The sequence below is a fragment of the Sceloporus undulatus genome, chromosome 3 (genome assembly GCF_019175285.1).
Source record: "Sceloporus undulatus isolate JIND9_A2432 ecotype Alabama chromosome 3, SceUnd_v1.1, whole genome shotgun sequence".
Classification (NCBI taxonomy): Eukaryota; Metazoa; Chordata; class Lepidosauria; order Squamata; family Phrynosomatidae; genus Sceloporus; species Sceloporus undulatus.
The window spans coordinates 104708455-104726338 of record NC_056524.1 but is presented as its reverse complement, the minus strand read 5'-3'; the positions used below and the strand labels follow the sequence as shown (position 1 = coordinate 104726338).

Below are 17884 nucleotides of genomic sequence, written 5' to 3'. Positions count from 1 at the left end.
GAAGCATGCCTTTAAATGTTTTCTAGGAATGGTGCGTGTGTGTGTGTATATGTGTGTGTGTCTTTTCTTTGGTCAGCTCCTCCATTTATTCATTCTGGAAAGTCCTACATTTCGTGGGGCGCCGCCTTGTCCTCTCCTTCGCTGGGAAGAGGACACACACACTCTGGGTCAGTGGGAAGGAAAACCAACACAATAAAACCCAAGAGCTTGGATACTGCTCAGAGAAAGAAAGAAAGAAAGAATGAATGAATGAATGAATGGAGAAGCAGCTCGTGCTGGTGGTGTCCAGGCAGGCAATCCGGGGCGGGGGCGCGCAGCGCGTTCCCTGGATGCTGGGGGCGCGCAGACGGGGGCGCGCACAGGCTTAACCCCCCCTCCCCTCCCTTGTCTTTCCCTCCCTCCCTCCCTCCCTCGCTCCCTCCCTCTTTCTCTCCTTCATGGCCATGTGCAATTGCAATGAAGGGAGTGGGGAGAGCAGGGGGTCAAAAGCACAGCCCCAGGCAGGGCGGGAGCAGCCCAGACTCTTGCCTGCGCTGCGTGTTGTGTGGGGAGCTCACAATGCGGTGCTGAGGGGAAGCAAGGCGAGCGAGGAGGAGGGCTGGGGGTCTTGAGGGGAAGAGGAGGCTGAGCTGGGGGTCTCCCTTGGGTCTGTGGGCGCCTGCCTGAGAGGGATCCCTCAGAAAAGGAGCAGCCGAGGCGAGAAGGAGCTGTGGACGGATTCCTAGGATGTGGTACGTTTTGGGGCTGGGTTTCTGTGTCTTGGTGGGGTGGGGGGTCTTGGGGGTCTTTGGTCTCCTTTGCACACGGGGAGCAGCAGCAGCAGCAGGGGAATGGTCCTCCTCCCTGGTTGGAAGGGGACTGGGAGATGCTGCTGCTGCTGCTGCTTGCTTCTCCGCTGCCATTCTTCCCTTCCTAATCCTCTCCCATCACTTGGGTTGGGTTTGGCAGCAGCAGCAGCAGCAGCAGCAGCAGCGCTCAAAAGGAGCGCAGTGCCCCCGGCGTGAAGGCACACAAATACACACAAACGCACACAAAGACAACGAGGTTGTGGCAGCTGCAAAGTGTGTGGGGGCTCAGAAGTATTGTTCCCCTCCAGGGCTTTAAAGTGCCAAGGTTTCCCTCTCTCTCTCTCTCTCTCTCTCTCTCTCTCTCCATCCTTCCTTTTCTTCCCTTCTCTTCTCTTCAGTAACCTAGTATAAAGGGGAGAGCATCCTCCTCTAAGTTCTTTTACGCCTCTCCTCCGGGGAAATCGTGGGCACCGAAGTCTGAGAAAGAGAGACCCCTCTGATCTCCTGTCTCTCACACACAGACAACATACACACCCCTTGCAAGCCCTTCTTGTCATTGTATTGGTGGTTGAATCATTTTATGGCTTGCACTGCACTGTGGTATAAATAAATAAATGTATTTATTTATTTGTTTACCTCAGGGAGAAAGGAAGGCTGGGGCCAGTTCAAAGAGTTCAATAGACCTGTTTGGAGAAGCGGGCGCTTTCCAAGAATTTAAATGAGGCGTTTCAAGCAATGGCTTTCCAGGACTTTGCTATTAGCTCTCTTTGTTTGCTCAGGCTGACCTTTGAGGAGTTTGGCAAAGTGTGTTGAATCTTAAGAGAGAAGTCCATGTTCATCAACAGATTTTTTGGTTGTGCATCCCTGAGTGTTTTTTCTGTGCGAAGCTGGGGGTGCGTATTTTTGCCACAGTAGCCACTCTGAGAATGCTCTCATTAGGACTTATATACTGAAATATTACATTCTTCAAAGTGTTTGCATATTTTTCAACATGGAGCTTTATCACACTTGGCGAGAGCCAGCGAGAAAACGGGAGTTGAACGCAATTTAAAGTACATTCAAATTTAAACCAAACTTGCAAATTCGGTTAGTTTATTACACCAGTTTATCACAAGTGAAAAGCAGAGAAAGATGGCAGCTTTTTTACTTTTGGGTTGTTCAGAAAGTAGAAAGCTGCTGGTTTTCTCCACTTTGAGTTCGGATTAACTTAGTGTTATTTCACATTAACTGCAACGTTGTGTGATAAACTTTGGGCATGTCCAAGTTTTCTTTGGCTTAAATCTAGTTTAACTCCCATTTTCCCCTGGGATCTTGCTAGTGTGATGAACTCCACAGTTAGAAGTGCCTTTTCCTGGAGTCCTCTGGTAATTTACCTTGAAGTAAGCCCCATTGAATTTAATGGGACTTACTTCTGAACATAAGTCATGGCTTACTATTCTATTTCAAGTTCTTGTACCTCCAGCCTGTGTTGACCTGGAAGACATTCCTCTCAGGATAGTTGTTCAGTTTCAAATACATTACATGGAAGTAAAATTCACAGAAATTAATAGGATTTAGTTGGAAGTAAAATAACACAGGTTTAAGGATTCAGTGAGATTTTATGTAAAGAAACTGGATGAATGAAATCTAAATTTCTTCTATAGGAAATCTTTGCAGCAAAGTGTTGGGTTTGGGTTTTTTTTAAAGTTCATCTGATTCTTGAGGAATAACTTTGAGTGACAGGAAGCAGGAACTGCTTTCTGGTTTCAAAAATAACATCTTTCTTTTCATGGAAAATACCAGTCACTCCACTAAAATGCCTGAGAGTCTGAAGATGAAATTGTACATGGAAATAGCTGGTACTTAAGTGAGTTGAATCTCCAGAGAAAAATTGATATGATTGGATAGAGTTAAGAATCCATAGAAATATCAGAAAGAGTGTGCAACTCTTTGCAAGAGATCCTCCCTCCAGCTGAAGAAATTGCATGTGTAATGCATGCATGAGTAGCTAGACTACACAATGGAGCAGAGGTGTGGGTGTGTGTATGTGCCTTCAAGTTACCTGCTGATATATATATATATATATACACACACACACACACACATACCTATATTCCATAGGTTTTTTTAAGGCAAGGAATACTCAAGAGAGGGTTTTGCCAGTTCCTTCGTCTGAAACACAGCCTACATTACCTGGTATTCATTGGTAGTCTTCCATCCAAGTACTAACCAGGGCTGACCCTGCTTAGCTTCCAAGATCAGATGGGATCTGGTGCTTCTATGGTTTTTGGGCTCTCCTCTAGAAGAGGTAGATGGTGATATATGGATTCTTAGCCATTAGCCGAGACGCTCTGAAAACCTTTTCTTTCTTTTTTGTATTTGTAAAGTTTAATATTCCATGTATTTCAATAGAAGAGCCTTTGCATTTTGCATCCTTGTTATTTCTGTGTTTACTATCCTAATTTCATGACATTCCCATGCTTTCTGTCATTTGTTTAAGGTGTCAGACCTTTTGGGCTTCAGGTGGATTTAGGGGGAAAGGTTTAAGAGATAATTAAACAGACATAGTGTTTTGTTCGAAATGGCTTCTCCACTCCTTATGTATTTTCTATTCCATTGTTATGAACTGTTGGAGTATTCTACTACCCCTCCAAAAGACCAGACCTGCCCGATGCTGATAGAAAGACTGAAAGAACAAAGGTTTACCACTTTACAGACCCCATTTTAGATATGTAAATCTTACTAGTCTCTTCCTCACCCTTCCTTGAAACTTTTCTTGTTTTATTCTCTTTGATTTTTGGAAAAAAGAAAGTTAAAAGTACAATAGATGTGGGAGCGAGAGCACATGTACATAACAATAAAGCCAGATCACTAAAGAAATGAGGTAACGCATGGATTATAATTACTATTTTAAAATAGATGTGCTTATGGGACAGCCAGAGCCAAAGATTCTCAGACGTCTAATGATATTATGCAGCATCTGTATGAGGCAGACATATATACAAATTAGAAGAAAGAAACATCTGAACTTGATCAGTAGTTTGAATGGCTTCTACATTAGAACAAAACCCCGATCTCATAATGTCCTGATAAAAAATAAGAATTCTTGCTCGATACACTTGCTGTGGGAACCATCATGGCATAGTGGTTTGAGTGTTGGACTCCAATCTGGAGACTAGGGTTCAATTTTAAATGTACTACTCCTGATTAAGTGTTGAAGATGTCTCTTGCTCACTCTAGAGCAGCAAAGGTCACATGCAACTATACACAGCGTGTAGTTTGACTCCCAGTTGCAGATACTGACGAAAGCTCAGGGTGATGGATCTCATTTTTCCACAAAACAGGAGATAAATTTCCCTTCATAAAACAAACAAACAAACACAGCAACAAATTTACCTGCACATCAATTGCACTGGAAATAGTCCTAATTAAAGGTGCATAACTTTAGTTATTCCATGCATGCTTCCTTCAAACTACTCAACTGTCTTTTGTACCAAAGTTGCACATTTGAGGTGACTAATTTCCCTTGGGTCTGCTACTACACAGATGTCAAGTCTTAAACATTACATGTAAGATGGCTGATGGGAGAAACAATAAAATCTTTGGATGCTGGGATCAAGGCAGAAGATCTGCATAGAATCAAATTTTGTAGGATAAACCCCTTACCCCACATAATTTATTCCCAACTGTGTCTAGTAGTGGAGCCAATGCTGTTATGAAGAGAAAGATGTTCAATTGCACAGTAAATCAATGGCATTATGTTCACTTACTTTCATTCTGTTAAAGCTGTTTAGCAATAATGCCAGTTCTATGCAATTGCATGGATATCTGTTGATTCTCCTAGTAAACCCAAAGGGCTAGACACATTTGTTAGTCCCAACTAGAGCAGACCTACTGACACAATGGGAACTTGACAAGTCCACATTTCAGTGGATTTCTTTTATTATACAGTAGTTAGGACTAGCAGTAGGGCAAAGATAGGCATTTTCCACACCTATCAGTCTGAAAGTAATCTTTGAAATATGACATTTATATTCTATTCTATCCATATATGGTCTTTTTTCTCATTTTGGAGGAGTATATGTTGTATTTGTAATTAGCAGGTACTATGTATGCTGGAATATAAACTCAAGATACAAGGTTCTCTCTTTGTACAGGTTTTTTTGTCAAGGGCTGCAAGATTGTATTTTATAGGTTTGTTTCACACATGCATGTTTACTCATTGATCGTAGCATTGTGATGACTTCTATGTGTGAACAATCACACAGTACAATCTATCAGTACAAAACTATATGCCACTTGATATGCAGTACTGTGTATGTGAAGAAAACTCACAAATTAAGCTAACATCAAATGTACATATGAATCTACTTTTAAGGATAGGAGATAGAATTCTTGGCTATTGTATGAGACACTCAAATGTTAATATTGTTCTAGTATTCTAATACATAGAGGTGTAATGGTGTCTCTCAACATTTTGATGCCAGACTACTAAGTAGTATTAAAACAAGTACATTTTAGCAGACATTTTTAGGACACACCTTTTGGCCTGTATCAGTTGCAATGCACTGCTTTTCAGTGGAGCAGGTTATCTGCCTGTTATTCATTAATGGTTTAATTTGTTATTATGTGCTGACTCAGTCAGAGCAACAAGAGGGGGTCATATGGTATAGGAGGAAGGGTCACATGGGTGGCTGTTTCATGCTGCAGGTGGAAAATGATTTTTCATAATGACCTTTGTGTTTTTAAGATTTTCCAGGGTGTAATATCTGCAGTGACCACATGGGGGAAGCAGAGAGCATTTTCTGCAAATTGCCATAACACAATTATAACAGTAATAGCACCTTGTGAATTATGTGTAACTCATTGAATATCTTTCTGGACTGCACTAACAGTTGAGTGATCAGAATAAGAAGTAAAATAGTGTTGTTGTTTTTTTTAAAAAATCCCCTCTCCAGTAGGATAGGGTACAGTGTAAACAGTGGAATTGGAGTGGAGAGTAAAGGAATGCGGTAGATTTGGGTTACACTAGTAAAGAAAGCTGTTTTCATTTTCATTTATGTAGCTGGTACCTGCTAATTGTTCCTCCTCCCTACTCATTTTCTTAAGGAGTTGATGACATACACACTCATATTCTGGCAATAATACTATCCCTTCTTACGGTAGAGCTGATTTGAAGAACTAGTGCTTTATATTTCACTTTGGCATAAGGTCTTGAATGTTGTTTTAACAGGTCATCATGCAATGATTGTTTGCACTATTGCACTTATGAATGCACTTTGCCACTGGCTTAGCCTTTTTCACCTGTTTCTATAGGCCACACACATTGCAGAAGAGGGGCTAGGAACACTTCATGTGCTTAGATGTGCTTTGACTGTATCTCCTACCAGCTCTACCTACTTATGCCAGTGTTGAGTGGCACCTCCTAGACTAGAGGGAGGTCCATGAACTCCCCATCTCTGTTACAGAATATGACCCAGATCTTTTTGCTGCTGAGTAGTACTGGTCATCTCTTAGAATGATAGCTTTTGTTTCTTAAGTATGTTTTCATACCTTTTCAAATGAGGTTGAGAGAAGGTGTGGTACAGTGGTTTGACCAGTGGACTGTGACTTGGAGACCAAGGATTGAATCCCCACTCAACCAAGGAAATCCACTGGGTGACCTTAGGAAAATCATATCCTTGCATTGGTTTGCTCTAGGTTCACAGTAAGTCAGAAGTGACTTGGAGGTACACAACAATAACTACTACTACAAAGGTTTGTCATAGGGTTGTCATAGACAGGGGGGAAATGGAGCCAAACAACAACCACAAATTCAAAGATGGGCTCTTAACTTGCTTAGAGATTATTCCAAAAATATTGCATCATAATTGGAAATTCCAGATCTCTTGAGCTATCTTTTTATGACTACTTTTTTAAAGTAATATTAGACCACACAGCCCACCTGCTTTATAAGGATGAGCTGCATCCTCTATCCCAGGGAAAGAGCCTTCCTATTAATTATTTTAAAAGACCACTTTTATAAAATATTGACTTACCGTAGATATGCATTCAGAAACATGAAGGAAAAACAGAGACAGGTAGATATTAGAAACAGTTGTGTACTAGGTTTCAAGACCAGCACCAAGTAAATAAGCAGAGTTGTAATTCTAGTTTTAAACAGGGTTTGTTTACTAGCTATTTGGATGGCAAGATATGCTTTGGAAGGTTTGGCACTCATAGTGATGTGGACTTGCTAAACTGCTATCTTTTACACACATTTTAAAGTCAGAAATTTTCTTCATGCCAAAATTGGCAGCACAACTTGGTATCCTGGAAAAATGTGTGTCTTGGGGATTTGTTATTATTATTATTATTATTATTATTATTTGTAGATAACATTTAATGTACATGGTTGGGGAGGGATAATACACAGTGGCATGAAACAGTAAATGAAATAACATATGCTCATGAATGTTGAGGGCATTAGATAATATGAAATCTGTTGGTATTATTGGAACAGATTTTGCAGAACTGATCCATCAGCTCCATTCAAAGAATCAGTGGAATGGTTGCTGAATACTGGAAATGAATGAATTTTACCCTGCACTTGTTTTAATTTTTCTGACAATGGGGACTGAAACAGTTTACTGGTGTGATTTTCATCACTTGCCAACCTTAAGTCCAAATATCAAACCAGGATTGAGTACAGGACCTGACCTTAGGCTATAGCTCACAATTAGTACACCCACCATGCTACTTCTTATATCTTATGCATTATAAATTATGTATGTCACTTGATGTTTAGAATAAAATAAGAAAATTAAGCGACCTTCCAAGACCTCCTAGCAATTTTTAAGCAGCTCACACACATACACATAAGCACATTGATTCAGAAACTGTAACTCATTTCCCTGATTAGTCTTAGATAGGTGATGATGTACTCTACATTGTGAAATCTTGAAGAAAATAAAACCCGAAACATCATTTTCTTTTACTGTGGCTTTGACAAGAAAAGGGGAAAACACAGGAATAGCTATTAGTTCTTTCAACAGGTTTTCTTTTGTAGTTCAGTGTAAATACACTGTTTTGTACATATCCAATATGCATGAAAGAATGGTGGCAAAGCAACAACTGAAGAGAGATTTACATAAAATGTGGACATTTTGCTTACTATTTCACAAAATGCTAAAATAGTTTTCCACATGAGTTAATTTGTCTTGCAAATAGTATTTGAGGTATCATTTGATCTTTGCCATCTTCAGTTATTAAAGATTAACACAACAGCCTATGCAAATTGTTTTCACTAAAAATGATTATGTTAATCATTTTGTTAGGCACAAGTGTATATATAATCAGTGACAACCTTCAATCATGAACCTTTCCTGTTCAACTTCTACAATTCTGCAGCATACAGTTGAGCTGGGATTTTCAAGTTTTGTGTAGCTGAACTGGGGGGGGGGGGGATAAATACAATTGAATTCAATGTCTGAAGTTCATTGATTACATAAATATCCTCCAATTAATTATAGATTTTTTAATACAAGTTTTTTGATATATGAATAAGTTGGGCCTCATTAATTTACCTATCCATTATACTGGCAAAGGCTGTAGTTACTTATAGAACTCAGTGGAATTTTACACTTGAGAAGCAGACTCATTCATTCTGGAAGATGCTTTAGCCAGGATGGTACAATCCAGTTATGATGAACCCTAGTTATCAGTTTCATCATGTAGCAGGCTACATGAAACAAAATAAACAAGATGCAGCCAATAGTAGTGTTTGGGAGAGCGTGAAACTACTTCTGCTCTTCCAGGAAAATGGCATTACAGTCCCTCATGGTGCCACATACATTCTGTCCCATGCTACCTCTCTTTCAGTAAGTGAATTATACAATCCCAAAGCAATCCTAAATATAGTAATGATAATGCCATAAATATTTGTCTAGGAAGAAATTAGACTATTAGTATGCTATTAATGACTGGCGGGAGTCCCAGTCCCACGTCAAATAATAAAGCATAAATTATCTGAATTTTGGAAGCATCTAGCTTTTGTAATGGTTTAAAATTATGTCACCAAAAGAGTAAATTAAATGGATCTGACCAAAAGAGTCATGCATGTTATTTCCCATTAACCCAATAGCTAATCAGGAGTATAAGCAAGTAAGAGAACGTAGGTCATATATCAAGATAAGCTGTATGTGGGTATTTTGCATTTTGTGTCTTTAGAATTATGAATATAGGGAGCTTTGAACAAGTAAGACTCACAACAAAGTTGGAAAAGTCAGCTCCTCCAGAATCCTTAGAAGAAAAGGAGACTCTCCAGGAGTCTCAGCTTGAACACAGGTCAGTTTTGCCAAATGCAGGGATAAGGCATTCCATACAAGTAAGCAAGTGGTGAAGAGCCATGAGGGTAGGGAAAGTTATGCCTCAGAGGGCAATTCTTTAGAATTTCCTTTATCTCGCTATAGCTAAGCTGTATAATGGTGTGCACAGAATTCATCTGTAGCCATTGTCTTTTATCCACACCTCTGAGGTATGAAAATACTGTACTATTTTGTGCTTCTTGAAATGCTCCTCTTAGTTCTGATCATGTTTGCACATCACAGCACACCACAGGATGGTATGTTGACATCTGGCTTGCATGACATGCAAACCCACCACTGCTAGCAAGTTATGGTTGGGCAGTGACATAACACAATATGATTCTACAATTTTTTTTCTGGCTTACAGACTTTTGCTTGTTTTGAAGCATGCCTTGCTGTGATGTTAAAACTGAAAAAATAATGGAAAGGCCAACTACTTTAAGTGGTGAGCACCAAACACTTGATTCTACTTATTTCTGTTGCTCATTTATAATACAGCTTTTCATGGAGGATGAGGATTGGATATGTAGAACCTAACAAAGAATCTGTGGGACAATTCCAATGCATTTCCTATATGGCATGCTGAGTTTCCATAGGAAATGAAATTATTGCAAGTGAAAGGGGGTGAATATGTAGCATGGGTAGTAGACCCCTCTATCACAAGTGCTGTCTCTTATACTCATAATACTACCTAGCTGTTAAATTTGTCTGTTGCAGCTGCTATGCATTAGGGATCACCATATTTCTTTACTCTTTCCACAGGCAACCAGGCAGCCATCTTATATATGCAAAGCAAAGGATGTTTCAGACTTTCAGTTTCATGCAGATCAAACACAATGGTTATTATTATAGTGTGCCTTCAAGTCATTTCTGACTTATTGCAACCTCAAGGCAAACCTATCATTCAGTTTTCTTGAGAAAATTTGTTCAGAAGGGTGTTGCCCTTCCCTTTCTCTGAAGCTGAGAGAGTGTGACTTGCCCAAGATCACCCCGTATTCTATGCTTCTATGTCTAAGCAGGAATTTGAACCCTGGTTTCTCAGTGTCCAACTCCAACATTCTAACCAGTATACCACGTTATATCAATCATAAGTAGTGGAGTCTAATGAAAATCCAATTCTTTCTCTGTGGGGCTGCTTCCTGTTTGTTCTATAAGTGCTTCTATGGCTTTCCACTAGTGTAACAGGTTCAGTAATACTCAGAGTAGTAACGAGATGTAAAGACTGCAGTTTGTCATGCAGCTGTCCCAGGTACCAGCAACATCACTAGGGGGTGTGTGGATATGAACCACACCTGGTGACACCCCAGAAGAGGGGTGACACCTGGTCAGGCCTCCCCTCCATGCTGTCCCATCCTATCCTTTTCCTCATGAGGAGACATATGGGGCAGTCTGAAGTGGCTGAACGTGCTGCCCCCAGAAACCCCTCCCCTCCACATAGGGTGACACCAGGACTGGGGATGCCACTGCCAGGTACAGGGACTCTGCAGACTTAAATTATGATATTATAGCTTTTAACACACAATCTGCAACTAATACTGTTTAATAAAGCTGTGACTATTGCAGCTGCATTTCTGTTCATGTATTGGTGGACAGATTAGGACCATCTAGTGCTGTGATTGTTAATGCTAACAATTTACTACATTCGGCATTGCTACATGAGCAGCAGATGTGGTAACCGAGTCAGGAATAATATGGAAAGAATAAGGATAAGTTCCTGTATCACAAAAAAAAAAACAAAAAAAAAAAACGGTTCTATGGTAGTGATCACCATAGAATTTCCTTACAGATCAATGTTGTGGAACATTTGGCCTTCAGAATGTTTTGGACGACAGCTTCCATAATCCTTTGTTGTTGGTAGAACTGATGGGAGTTTTAGACTGGAGCATCTGGATGGCCCCTGTCATAAAGTATTTCTAAAATTAGTACTGTGCTGCATGTTTTCTTACTGAAAATTAAAGCTAATAATGAATGCAAAAATTATTTAGCCAAAGACAACACTTCATTTTCTTATGTTCATTCTTAAAATACACGAATTTACAAATCCATTTGAAAGCTTAAATATTAAATAAAATAATTCACTCTTTTATTAGGAAAAGTTTTTTATTAGGAAAAGTTTCTTCTTATACTTGGATGGTATTATTTGTTGACTTCCTTTTTTTATAATAATCTTAGATGAGTTGTGTCTTTTTATAAATAACAATACTGTATGTAAACAGTGACACTTCTGAGTTTAATGTATGTTACTGGAGGCAAATGAACAAGCAAGGTTCTATACATACTATTATGCATTGTTCACAAAACTGTTTCACCTCTAAGGCAATGGCTGCTGGAACTTGCCCATGCCAGATGCTCTGTGAAGCTGATGTGACATAGGAAGCGCTGATCCACATAGTCAGCCACATGCTGCAGAGAAAGTGTTCACATCAGCACTGCCAGCCCTCAGGAGATGTAGAACTGGCATCAGGGAGAGAGACTTCAGGATGAAAGCACTGATTCATATGATCATACCTGTAGGTACATTATAGCAGACACATGGAGCCCTGACCCAAAGAGGTTGCTTGACAGTAACCATCACATAGGAAAGCAGTCTGAATTCCAAAGCAACCTTGAAAAGGAGATTTTAAAAATCCTATAACATCCAAACAATGATACCTTTATTGGGACAACCAAAATGCACAATTACATGCTGCAAACTTTCTAAGTCACACTGGCTTCTTCATCAGGCAAACAAGTGAAAAAAACTGAAGATGTTAGTCATAGGCCTGAGTTTTCTGTTTCTGGTCTTAGTTCAGATAATAGGAAGGGCTATCTGTAGTCTGGCACCTCTCTGTTTGGCCATAATAAATAATAATAATAAACTTGTTATTTCTATACCACTTTTCCTTGAGATCAAAGTGGTTCACATACAATAGAATTATATGACACATGTCATATTACAGTATAAAAACAGTTACAACAATCTGATAAAAAGTGTTTAAAAACAGCATATTAAAACAGTCAGGACTATAAAATTTTAAAAAAAATCTTAATCTAAATGGGGAATACTTTCTCTAGAGAGAATCAGGAGGATATGCTTGCCGGAAGATGTAGGTTTTCACTGCCTTCTTAAAGGCTTCCAGTGTACTGCTAAGACGAATCTCTTCCGGGAGTGTGTTCCAAAGAGTTGGAGCTATCGCTGTATAAGCTCTTCGGTGAGTTGCTACCAATCTCACCTTGGGGTGTTCGAGTAACAATTTCCCCGTTCTTCTGAGAGTGCGGGGTGGATTGTGTAGGGAGAGGCGTTCTCTCAAGTAACTCGGGCCCCAGCCATGTAGGGCTTTAAAGGTGATACCAGCACTTTGTATTGGGCCCGGAAGCAGATTGGCAGCCAGTGCAGAGATTTTAACACGGGTGTTATATGGTCCGACCTAGAGGTTCCCGTGACCAATCTGGCTGCAGCATTTTGGACCAACTGAAGCTTCCAAACCTGGTACAAAGGTAGCCCCATGTAAAGCGCATTACAGAAATCCAAACGAGAGGTTGCCAGTGCATGTACTACTGTTTCAAGGTCCTTTTGATCCAGGCAGGGGCGCAGTTGGCGTATCAGCCGAAGCTGGTACCAAGCACTCCTGGCCATCGCATCCACTTGAGATGATAACTGTAGAGATGGGTCCAGTAGTACTCCCAAACTGCGAACTTTGTCCTTTAGGAGACGTGTAACCCCGTCCAGCACTGGATGACAAATTTCCCTGTCATGCAGTCACTGGTAGATTTTCAAAGTCAAAGAAATTTAGTGTCCATTTGCAATTCAAAGAAGATGTTTTCCTTGGAATCCAGAATGCCTCCCTCCTTTGTGAAGCCACAGGCTCCTATGTAGGTAGAAAACACTGAATTTCTCAAGAAGTCTTCATGTTTTGCATCAGGAAAACTGTAAAATTCCTAGGAATTTGTTGAGAAATACTGAGGATTGGAACCCATTATTTTAGATGATTCAGAGTCAGCTGTCAGGAGAAATGACTGTGGAGTACACAACAGAGGATGCGCAAACTAACTTTTGTGGGGTACAGACTGCCCCTTTGGGGCAGCCTGCGCCCACACCTTTTTTTGCCGGGTTGGAGGCAGGGCAGCCTCTCTGGCAGCCCCTGCGGCTCCAACCAGCGCTTTTCCAGGCCATGGAGAAGTGGCAAAATGCCGCTTCCCCATGGCCTGGAAAAGGGGTGTCCTTTGGGCTTCATGCCCCTGGACACCCCGGGAGCCGCAGCCAGAGGAGAAAGGGGCTGCTCGGCCCCTTTCTCCCTGGCGTCATTCCCACAGCCGTTTGGTGGCTGCGGGAATGAGGCACCCTCCCAGAAGGAGCTCCGTTTCAGAGCTCCTTCTAGCACCACAGCATAAGCGGCCTGGGGCAGCACGAACACATCATGCCTGCGCCATGCTGTTTGGACGCGGTGCGGCTGTGACGTAATGGTGGTGCCCGTGTACATGTGCACGCTCCCTAACCCTAATGCTGGTGCTGGTACGCCACTTTTTGGCTGGCCTTACTGTGCCACAGAGAGCTAAGAAATCACAAACAGTCTGCTACACTGTGTGACTTTTAGAGCTGACAGGAGGACCTGGATCACACCTTGTTTCCTTTCCTCCCTTTAACTTAAATATTTATTTTTTGCAGATAGAAGGGGCAGGACTCCCTCACCTCAAGTCTGTAAAGGGTGAATGTTCATGCCATCGAGTAGGCACTACACTGGTTCAGGGTGGGGTGGGGGGGAAGAGATACAAGCAAACTACTGTACAAGTTATTTGTAACTTCAAAATACCTTTACTTTTACAAGGTGCTTTTTCAGATCTGTGCACTCCACACAACTATAGGATGAAATAAGCATTTCAGCATGGGGAAGTTTTATTGTGAACTTCTACTGTACTGAGTTTTGTAGGTAATGGATGACTGAACATGAAAGTCTAGCAAATTGTTCTCAGGCTCATGATAGTGATATACTTTCAATGCAGAAATATATACACAGTATTTAAGCCCTACAAATAAAACATCTCTGGCAAATGCATGATTAGCTAAGCCAAGAGATGAGGAAAAGGCTTTGTGTGGTTTGTTCTCCTGAATAAATAATCTGAATTTTATGGGTTTTATAGGTTCAAGTCATAACTTTAACGTTATTTAAATGTAAGGATTTCTTGAGTGTGGCTGGCTGTAATAGTGTATTGATTTTTGAAGATGCAGTAGGTAATTGCAGATACTTGGAAGCTTATTCTCCTTTGGATGCACTTGTACCTTCATAAATGGCAGTCATGCATGCGTGAATCTGAAAAAAATGGGCTACTTCTAGCTAAGACATTTTTCACTGCAGAACTGTATTTGCAGTAAATGAGGGGGGAATCCAAATTAAAATGTTGTATCAGATTGTCTATCAGCTGAGTCTGCATTAAAATTCTAGATGAGTCAAAGCTTCATTGTCCACAAAATTAACAGATGTGAAGGGAAATTACATTTTTCAATGAAGCAGTTTCCCTTTGCATCTAATGTCTGTCTGGTAGGAGCTTGAGATGTGGATGAATCAATACATAGCTATTTTTATGGTTGTATGTAATAGCAAATAATAACCAATACTATTGCTGTGCAGTCTGTATCGAGACATTTGATGGATCTCTGGCAGATTATCTGTGGGGGTCTGCATGACTGGTGTGTTAGTGCTTTAGTTTGTTTTGTTTTGTTTTCTGGTTTATGTATGTCTATAGTTTATGGTAGCTGCTTGAAATTATTTCACATTTGGGCCATTCTGTGGACAAATCCTGTACAATTGTTTTCTATCATATGTACAGTTAAGCATTTGTTTGCCACTATTTGACAATTTGGGGTTTGTATAAATTGTGATTATATGTCAAACTGATAATCTCACACATTACAGTAGGGTGTGCCTGAGTAATGACCACAGATCCAGGAGTAAAGCATGAAGGAATTCCAAGTAACTGTCTAGTTGAACAGGAGTGATTTTGTGAATTGGTACTAAGTTACAGCTTATTTTATATGGAATCAATCATACATGGCAGTAACACCAGGAACCCATTCACACTACATAATTATAGTGCTACAATTCTTCTTTAATTGCCATGGCTGCATCTGAGGGAATGCTGGTGTTGTAGTTTGGTGAAGTAGTAGAGGAGCATTCTGGCTGGGAATTCTAGAGGCCTCTCCCCAAACTGGCAATTCCAGGTTTCCAGCAGTTAAAGTAGAAGCATATAACTTTAATTGTGTAGTGTGAAAGGACCCCTGATTTGTTTCTCAGTAAGGTGGACTGTAATGACTCCTTCAGCATCAGAACTGATCCACAATGTTTATTATGTAATTTTTACATTTGTACAATTTTAATATTACCATCTCAAATATTTGCAAATTTGGTTTTGTTATGGTATGTATAAACTCATTCTGAAGAATGCTTGTCCTTTCTGGCTAAGACAGCATCATCCATGCACAAATGTGAAGTACCAGCAGGCTTAGGGTATTATTATTATTAAAATTATTATTATTATTATTATTTCTTACCTGCCTGTCCCCATAGATCAAGGCAGAGAACAGCAACAATTAACAGACACACCACATCAATTAAAACACATCAATTAAAATACACATCAATTTAAAAAGGACATACATACAGTTTAAAAGGACAAAATATACACATATTAAAACAAACCACATTTAAATTCATCATTTAAGGTTCACAATTTAAAAATCATCTGGATAAAAATCATCTGCTAGAAAAGATTAGTCTTCAATGCTCTTTTAAATTCAGACACTGTATGCAGCTGTTGGGTTTCTTCCGGCAGGTCATTCCATAGTCTAGGGCAGTGATGGCGAACCTATGGCACACGTGCCAGAGGTGGCACTCAGAGCCCTCTCTGTGGGCACATGTGTCATCGTCTCATCACAAAGTTTGGCAGTTTGTTACTAGAAAGCCAGAGGGACATGGCACTTTGCAATAAATAAGTGGGTTTTGGGTTGCAGTTTGGGCACTCGGCCTCTAAAAGGTTCACCATCACTGGTCTAGGGGCAGCTGAAGAAAAAGTCCTGTGGCTGATAGTTGCCAACTTCACCCTGTCTGACTGGAGTAAATATCTGCCAGAGGACCCGACAGTATGGGTATGGGATTATATGCGAGGAGGCAATCATGTAATAGCAATATAGCAATAACAAGTACATTTCTATACCACTCATCAGTGAACTAGCATTCCCTAAGCAGTTTACAATGTGTAAGCCAATTGTCCTCAGCAAGCTGGGTAATTCTTTACCAAGCTACGAAAGGACAGAAGGCTGAGTGGACCTTGGAGCCCTCCTCTAGGATTGAACTTGCAACACAGTGGCTGCAACACCAGCATTTAACCACAGTACCATCATGACCTAAACTAGGGCTTTAAACTTAATAACCAGCCCTTTGTACCTTGCCCAGAATCTAATTGACAGCCAGTGGAGTGAATTTAATACTGGGGTAATATGATCACTCCTGGATGTCCCAGGAATCAACCTGGCTGCCATGTTTTGAACTAGCTGAAGTTTACAAACTTGGTACAGAGGTAGCCCAATGTACAGTGCATTGCAAAAGTCCATCACTGAAGTTACCAGTTCATGCACTACCATCTTTAGATCCACCATCTCTAAGTAGGGGTGCAGCTGGCATATGAGCTGGAGCTCATAATAAAGTTTGCAGAAGTAATGCTGCTTGGAGTTGACAAGAGGTTCAGTCCAATATTATTACTTCAGTTCCATGTTCAATGACAAAGTGCGTGTGCCCAGTCTTCCTTGTTTCTTTATTTTTTTAAAATAAAAGTTTTCAGTTATTGGTAACTTAAGCTTTAATTATATTTTTTAATTTCCTATTTTTTAAATTTATTGTATTTCATGCCAAAAGATTCCCAGTTTTTAAATTGCCATTTGACCCACAGAATGCTTAAATAAATGCTGCCACAGAGCTTATTTGTTTAGTGACTATCTTATGGTTCTTAAAGAGCAGGACTTATTGTCTGTTAAACAAATTATTCAGGTTGCTTTGAATAACATGAAGCTTGCTTTGGCAGTCAGTTGAATACAGATACGTTTTAGAGTTGAAACTGGAAGAGTCAAAAAGGGATGGAGAAACAGCAGGATGGGAAGAAAGGAGGTGCAGACGAGGAAAATGTGATCTTCAGGAATGGTCTGGTAGTGAGCCAAAATTCCATGGAGATTCTTGTGTTTTGAACATCACACAAACCGTGCTTCCTCAGATTCTGCTGCAAATGATTCCTAAACTCTATTAGTCTTCTGTGGGTTTATAAAAATGAATTTCAAGCCCTATTTGTTGAGACAAGGCATAGAGACTCCTGATTTTAAAGAAGTCTTACCAACTATAGTACTGCTTCCTACATCATGTGTGAATGTGTGTGTGTGTATGCGTGTGTGGAAAATCTGACTCCAGCCTGTGGTCTAAGTCTAATAAAACCCCAGGTGTTGTTTTATTATTTCAAGACTAACTGATCCTTCCCAGAAGGACCAAGTTTCTAACATTATGAGCTGATGGCTAAAGTTCATTTCAGTATGAACCTCTTTTCAAATAATGATGCTTTCTTTCTGGCCCTAATGACTGAGTAGTGATTGTAATTATTTGGTGGAAATAAAGATGCTAGGTTTATAAATTTTCATTTATTTCATTACATCATGTGAGAATGAAAACTTACCCTTCTAAGCAACATTAAAATAATTTTTGTGCATATTTAAATCTTGTTAGCCACCAAAGTCCCTGTACCGGGAGGAAGGTGGGA

The 17884-nt window shown here is 40.2% G+C and overlaps 1 protein-coding gene across 2 annotated transcripts in view; it reads left to right on the top strand.

Annotated features, from left to right (window-relative positions):
- Positions 1 to 426: 426 nt before the first annotated feature.
- The window catches only part of ST6GAL2 (ST6 beta-galactoside alpha-2,6-sialyltransferase 2), a 106091-nt gene continuing 88633 nt past the window's right edge, over positions 427 to 17884 (top strand). For both annotated transcript variants that reach the window (XM_042457939.1, XM_042457940.1), the window contains exon 1: positions 427 to 731. The gene's annotated coding sequence lies outside the window, so the exon portion shown is untranslated. The remainder of the gene's footprint in view (positions 732 to 17884) is intronic.